Source organism: Triturus cristatus, chromosome 8 (genome assembly GCF_964204655.1).
Source record: "Triturus cristatus chromosome 8, aTriCri1.1, whole genome shotgun sequence".
Lineage (NCBI taxonomy): Eukaryota > Metazoa > Chordata > Amphibia > Caudata > Salamandridae > Triturus > Triturus cristatus.
In genome coordinates, this window is record NC_140591.1 from 1,384,744,643 (window position 1) to 1,384,752,592 (window position 7,950).

The following is a 7,950-nucleotide window of genomic DNA, read 5'->3' on the forward strand; positions in this document are numbered from 1 at the left end:
AAGGTCATTTAAATCTCACTACATTCTGTGCATCCACTGATGTGGTGGTTGCACAGAAGGCAGAGCAGTTTGATGAGCAGGAGTCAGGGTATGAGATTTTCCCTGCTGGTTTCAAATTGTAAAACTATGGGGCTCATTATGATATCGGGTGGAAAGCCTCCAACCGGCTTGGTCGGTTTACAGTCCGACCGCCCGATTACGATGTTCGCAGTCGGAACGTAAACCGGCCAGTCATTCCAACTCTGTTCCGACCGACTCGTAAAGTATTCCTGTCAGTCAGAACCGCACCGTAACCCCCTATGGATGGTGTTTCTGCCATTTGGATTACAATGTCAATTTCTAATATTCTTTCCTCGCCAGCCTTTCCGACATGGAAAGGCTGTTGGAAAGTGATTTTGGGGGACCGCGGCCTTCGATTGGTGGCTGAGGGGGTACCTATGGAATCCCCCTGTAAAACCCTGCACTGTGTGGCATGCACCATGCAGGGTTTTACACACACACCCCATTTCCCCATAGGAGCATGTGTTATGGACAGTTCTCGGGCATAACACGAGCTCCCATAGGAAACAATAGGAATCTGACCTTGCAGTGTGCGGTCACTTCGTAATCTTGGGGTCGGAACATCCGACCACAAGTCGGTTGGTCTCGAGGCCGAGACGGTGTAGTGTTGACGCTTTTCGCCCGACATCGTTATGAGCCCCTTTATGTCTGAATCAGGCCTACCATCATGCAATGCCCGACAGTCTGTGGTGGGCGGGCGGCAGTTTAAATGTTCCTGTTCACAGGGCCACCTGAGGCTCCATGGCCTGAATCCTGATGCTTCGCTGATCTCTAAATGAGACGAATGAACTAAGAATTTGGCCAGCTGAAATGTCAGCCAGCTTAATGGCAGAGCTCTGACTCTAGCAAACTCTAAGTGAATCTCTTACTCTTTCCACCTGGCTCCAAAACCTATAATTATGGTCTCAAAGGCTAATTTTCAGAAGCCATCACTTTCAAATAAAGATGTCAAATCGAAGTAAAAAATGTTAAGTCTTTTTAAATATTTAAATGGAAATAAAGATAAACACAGATGTGTTTTGAAGCAAGGTAAATGCTGGATAATTTAATCTGTAAAAGAAATTACCAGGCGTTGCTTTGATTTAGAAAAGAAAATAACTTTTTTTACACGTAAATAAATAGTAGATTGCCAGACTCTGTGCTCCACTCACAGCGAGCAGCCAACCACTACTGTGCACCACCATAGGCAAAGATGATCACCCAAAACAGTTTAACACCAACATTGATGAAAGTGCTTGTCCATCCAGCACACACATTGGAGAAACTTTCATAGATTTCTTATCCTTTATTCCCAACTTTTGGAGCTGTAATGCAAGTCCCGCAGCAATAAATTCGACTTCCACTTCAACTTGCAGTTGTCAATGTTGATGCAAAAGAAAGTTCACATGAGGGTTGGATGTTCCAAACATAGCTGCATTAGGCTACTGACTGAAAACTGTGTACAGGTGATCTTCACACTGACAATATTTGTGTGGATGAAAACACAAAATTACGTTGAATATTCAGTTTTTGTTGAAAAATGAAAAACTGGTATGTTGTTTTCTTTGCCGATGATTTATATACCAGCACGAGCCCCTTCTTAACGTGGCTGACTCTATTGTCCCTTTCCATGCCAAGGACGGTAGCGCAGTGATGCTGCTTGTATAGCATCCAGCGTCAGCGAGCGGTACGTGCGGTCCATGACGCGGAACACGTACGCGTTTATAAGTGGAATCGGGAGAACGGCTCGGTTCCCTCGTTTCCTTTGAGGTAGCTGGCAGCATACTGACGGTAAGCGCATCTGAGCAACACACTCCGTTTTTCCTTTGTGGTGCCTTCTTTCTGTAATCATCCATGTGGCGTACGCATCCCAACCTAATTCTGGCCCTTTTCAACCCTAGATTTGTGCACGACGCCGCCATTGACTGAGACGGGACCACCGAGGAGCGGTGAGTTCCTAGTTTTTTAGAGGCTGTCCCGGTCAAATTTCACATGCTGAGGTGGATGTTGCCACTAATGTTTACGCACCGTTTCCCTCTCTCCCTAGATCGAGTGCCCTCATATGATGCACTTCTGGGAGCAGAGCAGGTAAATTGATGAACGCTTTGGGCGGTGGTCCATGTTTCTGAATCAGTTTAGATGTTGCGAGGTCTTCCCCCTCCTTTCTATTGGTTAATATTTTCCAATCTCCTCTCTGCTTGTTTAGATTTTTAACTAGTGGCCTAAGCTGATGAATACGGCTGATCTGATTTATATGGTCTTGTTGGGACATACCGGATTACATCCGGGGAATGTGAGTGTTTAAGCAGTTAATACCGCTTGTATTATTTGGTTAACCATGGACGTTTGCCATTTGCCCATATGTCATTTATGAACGGGCGTATCTGTAAACTACACCTTAATTTTACAGGTGCAGTTGCCGCGCTCTCTCTTCTTCGGAGCCCACGTGCCTGATTTTTTCATGCTTCAGCCCTCCGTTTAGGGCTTTACATGGTAATTTTGAGGAACTTTTGGCCTTTAGTTTATGTTTTAATGTCTCCTACGAGACAACCTTCGATTTTTAATACTATTTCACTTTACCCTAGGTGCCCTTTCCCCCTTCACAGTCCTGAGGAAGACCCCTATGTAAGGTGGACAATAACCTATGTTTTTCTTGGGTCGAAACGTCGACACTTCTGTTTAAAACCAGCCTACAAACAACGGATATTTCTTACTGTGTTTCACTGTGTGGCTTGGCTAGTAACAACTGTACAAACCTGTGTGTAATAGTGGCGAAATAATAAGCCTAACTGGAGGCCTAATGTGAATCGGTTGATTGCACCAATTTTCTTACCTGTCTATGACACTCCATCCTCCCAAAAAATCACCCACTTTCCCCAATCCTCCTTTCTCTTCTTCCGGGCACAATGTCAATAAAACCTAAATGTATTCTATATATATTTGTAAATACGAGGGTGTGATTAAATAACACTGCTCAGTTATTGATTGTATGTATTTTTTTTTACGTATTGTGAGTACTTGTTTATCGTAATTCCTTGTTTATAGTATTGTTTACTGGGACCATCCCTTACTGTACTGATGACTCACATGTCTACAAAAATAAATATTTAGCAAGATTAGACTGTTGGGTTATCTCCAGCAGATTTAGTGGCTGGCACACCTTTCCACAATAGTCTCTTAGCAATATTGCTTTGAAGGTGTGGTTGTCATATTTTCGTGCTGTGGTATCAAACCTTAATTCTTAAAATAAGCACATTTCCTCTTCCCCACATCCATTCAAGATCAGTGTGCTGAGTTTGAGCTAATTGTAAACCATCATGGGCCATATTACAATTTTCTTTTACTTCCGCTGTCATAAGGCCTTGGTGGTAAGGAAGTGCTTGAGGCAAACACCTTTTCCTATGTATCATGAAAGCAGATTTGTGTAGATGGTAATGTGTGAAAAGAATGTTTGTGTATATTGTAGTTATGTTGCATTTTGTTGTAGGGTTGATGTGGTGTTTTATGCTGTTGAGTTTTTGTGCTGCACTTTTGTATCGTCCTGTGGTCATTGCATTTTGCCCTGCTTTCACTGCTTGGTTGCAGCAGTGTTTCCTGCTATATTTTGGTTGTGTCATTTTGTTGATTTGTTCCATGTTCTGCCCCTTACTTTGGAGACCACAACAAATGCTGCTGCAATTTGTGTCAAAAGAATCACATTCCTTTATAGTTCGTCACATACAACAATTTAACTCTCTCCGAGGTAGTAGAACTGCTCTTCTATTATTTGAGACTCCAGTCTGGCCAAAACTATGGCATGGATCGTTCTTGAGCTAGATCGCAAAACATTTTGGGCTGATGCTATTTCATGTCCTTAGGGGTAAGTTAAGGCAGTGCTTGCTTCAAATACCTTTTACATTGTATTATTAAAACATGATTAGAATGTTTCTGCACATTTGCTGTTTGGAATTTTATTGTAGTGGTGATGTTTTGCATTGTTTTAGCGTTGCATGTTTTTTTTCTACGTACTGCACTATTTCCATATGATGGTGTTGTGTTATACTGTGGTGGTCTTGCCTTCTTTTGTGATGATTTTGTACTAATATGCTATGTTATCTTTTGTGTTGCTACTTTATGTATGGATATTTTATTATGTTGCTTAATTTAGCTATGTAATCATGTGCTGTGACATTTCCAGCCAATAGCAGCACACATCATTAAAGTTCCTGTAACAAGCAACCATTTACCATTGTCTAAGGTAATAAAATAGCGCTGCTTCTGCTCTTCAACTACTTAAGAAGCCAGTCAGCCCATAACTCTGATGGAGACAGTGCCTTTAGCTCTCGATTTATGTGGTACAGTCCTTAAATTATTAGTTGCGCTGCTCGCCTTATGTGATACAATCACCATTGCTCACCTCATGTGATGCAGCCTGTCATGTTTGCTTTTGAGCCTCACAAATACCTGTTCTGCTGCCAACTAAATCCTAAAAATATTTATTGGCGAAAACAAAACTCTTCCTCCCTTCGACTTCCCACATAATCTCTAAACTTGCCCTCCAAAAACACTTTCCTGCAGCTGTGCATATCACCACGTACCATGTCATATGCAGAGTGACAGCGGAAGGAGATCAATATATAGTGAGTTCCAAGGGCCCCGGCCCAAGGGGGATAGGTGTCCGCCTTACTGCAGAAGCCAAGCGAAACAATGTAAAACTACAGAAATGTAGTATATTTATTTATTTGTTCTGCCTTGCATGGTGCTTACAGCAGAGCCCCACTAGGGGGAGCACGCTCCTTAACCTTCTATGAGTGCCACTGGCTCCTGCATTAAAGATTTTAGTCATATTTGGTGTTCTCCCAGTAACTAGAGTTAGTAACACCAAAGAGGGATGGGCAAGTATTAAAGAAGTTGCGTCAAGAGACATAAGAACAGCTACAGCTTAACTATTCCCAGGCCGACCCTTGATGTGGATGAGAGGGACAACTTCTACAGCTAAAAGAAAGGCGAAGGCATTGGAAAAGCCACATGTGAATAATGAAATGTAAAGGAATTTATTTTCATACAAGCCTTTCTTAAAGTGGATGTCAAGAGAAAAATAATCTTGCACACACACCTCCCCAAGGGTCATTTTCTTTAGGTGTCGCCTAGGCAGCACTGGCGCTGTCTCTTCGGAACATGCTGTATTCAGGATAAGGTCATAATGCTCTGCCCACTTTCCTTCCATCTTTTTAATTGGCTCCTGTCCCTGTCCTTTGTGTAAATGGTGGCTTCTCATTGGTCAATAAGCTTAGTACCGCCTTGTCTCTTCTTGTAACCTCTCATGAAGACACCCCCTATTACATGTGTTGTTACTCCCTAGGTTCTAATTACAGCCTCAGAGCAATAAAGGGCTTCTGGCAGAACACAGGCTTGGTCCTAGGCAAGTCTGGGAATGATTACTTTATTTACTAGCACATCTCACATTTATATGAGACCTTCTATAAATGTCCCTTCCTCAGCTCCACACAGAGTACAACCTAATCCGAAATTATTATAAATCTTTTGTCACGTTTCCAAGCTACTAATTGTATAAATGGACTTTGCTACTTGAATGTACCTGTGGTAGGGTCTTTCATGCAATGCATTATGGGTAGAGTGGATTTACCATATCTTCTGCAGGGTGCAGTACCATATGTGACCAAAAGAGGTTTGGCCACATATGGTACTGCACCCTGCAACATGGCTAGGTAAAAGAATAGGCATTTATAATGCCAATAACTCCAACAGATGCCAGACCGATTAATATAATAATTCTTTTGTCACATTGGAAATTTGCATAGGTGATTGTGAGTGATTGAATCACAAGTGTGTATGTGAATGTGACTGAGTGAATGTGGGTAGCAGCTAAAGTTGTCTCTAACCAGAAATAAAGCCAATGTGAGTTTGCAATTCTACATTATTGGGTAACAACTGGCTGAAAGTTATCCATTTGTCCTCTAGGTGGCACCGAAGAAGGAGCTGCGGTGGCGCACATTAAAATAGATAGTAGAGTAGAAAGAAGGAAATTTGGTGTTTCATAGATTCAGCCTTGACTACCATTGAAAATGTTAAGTTCTCATATATAAAAGTTGACATCGCACAATCCATTGCAATTACCAAAATAAATTCTGAAAAAAATATGTTTATGAAAATATTTTAGTCTGCAATTAGAGTTATGATCATAAATCTGGAAAATTTTAATGATTTAAATATGGAAGATGTGTTTGAAGGAAAACATGTGCTACTAACAGTTTTGAAATACATATATAAATGTTCAACATTCTATGAAGCAAATTTGCATTATCTTACTACAATGTATACTAAAGCAGATTCCCAGAATCTCCAGCATGGCTGCATTGGAATATCACAGAGGAAGATTGTGTTGTGAAGGAACTTCTCAGTTTGAGTTTTTTTGTGTGTGATTCCTCATAAAAGGAATTCCTGCACACTTTGCGTGTTGCACGAGCCCAGCATTGCTCAGGGGCAGCACTAGACCTGTCTCAAACTGAAAGGGGATGAACAAAATGGGTCGGTGTTCCTGCCCTGTGTTCAGAGGTGAAGCTGATTGCGTGGGATGTGTGCGTGAGACCTCTTGACACTGGGCAAGTGGTGCTGGGACCAGACACAGTGGTCAAGACCCGATATTGAATGGAGACCATCTGCACACCCAGAAGATTCTGATCACCAGGAAAAGGGGAGTTTGCATGTCCAGTTATGGTGGGATGTGCTGCCCTGTCACAAAGTGTGTTCTAGGGCACTGCAGAAGATCTACTGGAAAGCACCTCCTCCCCCAGAGGTCGTCAAAAAGCTCAGGAGGCAGTGAGAGGAGAGTCCCAATCTATCTTGATGTCACTCGTGAACATGTGTAGATTCTCTTTCTCTGACGTCCAAGCAGGGGCGGCTCCTCCATAATGGCGGAGGAGTGTCTACCCATTGGTCAGAGTGAGTCACAGAAAAATAAGATGATAATAAAACAATAACATAATTTTACTCTTGTGTGACTGGCCCTGTTTGAGTAATGCGTGTTTATGGCTGGGTAGGGCCGGTCATTGACAGGAAGGAGTGTTGGGCACTTATGTGTTAGCATGTCAGTTTGGCCAGCCATCTTAGACTGGCAAAACAGATGTGCGCACTTCTATTTCCCCAACCCAGCTGTGTTGCACAGCTGGGTTGAAGAAAAGCAGCAGACTCCCAGGCAGCGTCTGGATTGGGTGGGGAGCCTGTGCTTTCCCAGTGGCTGCCGGGAGAGTAGCACCGAGGCTGCCGTCAGCATTGGCGAGAGCGACAGTTACGTTTAATTTTTTTTATAATATTTGCCCTAAATTCCCTCCTCCCCACACACACACTTTTGATTTGCGGCGGCTGCCACTGCGTCCTAGCACAGCAGCTACCTGCTTGCCAGTGAAATCAGTCAGAATTCATAGCCTTGGCATTAGTTTCAATGGGTTCTGAGCCTGCAAGAGCTGCACAGCACAAAGACAATGAACTAAGATGCATCTCTCTTCACAGACTCCTGCATCTACTGTATGAATGATATGGTTGTTCTAACAACACTCTCTACATCATGAACAACAGTCACAAGAACCAATGGTAGAGAAATGTGGGCCAATGAAAATAGAATAGCACAACAACTAGCAGCTGAAGCTTGCTCAACTTTTGTTTCTGTCTCAGTCTATGTAGAATATTCTCTGATCTGGGAGGCAGGTAAAGCCATCTCTACACAGACATAAAAAGCCTTGGCACTTAGGGGCATATTTACAAGGCCCTTTCACCAACAAAACTCCACGTTTCACAAAGTTGTGGTGGTGAAAGGGGCTTTGCCTTATTTACAAGGCAGCGTTAAGCCACTTAACATGGCTTAACGCTGCCTTGTAAATAACGCCTCCTTTCATGCTATATTTAGCGTGAAAG

At 42.7% G+C, this 7,950-nt stretch overlaps 1 long non-coding RNA gene across 1 annotated transcript; it reads left to right on the top strand.

Moving 5' to 3' along the window:
* The first annotated feature begins 2,245 nt into the window (after window positions 1–2,245).
* LOC146805797 (uncharacterized) lies at window positions 2,246–2,942 on the top strand. Its single transcript, XR_014967513.1, has 3 exons — window positions 2,246–2,332; window positions 2,450–2,532; window positions 2,625–2,942. It is a non-coding gene; the product is annotated as an uncharacterized LOC146805797 (long non-coding RNA).
* Window positions 2,943–7,950: the final 5,008 nt, after the last annotated feature.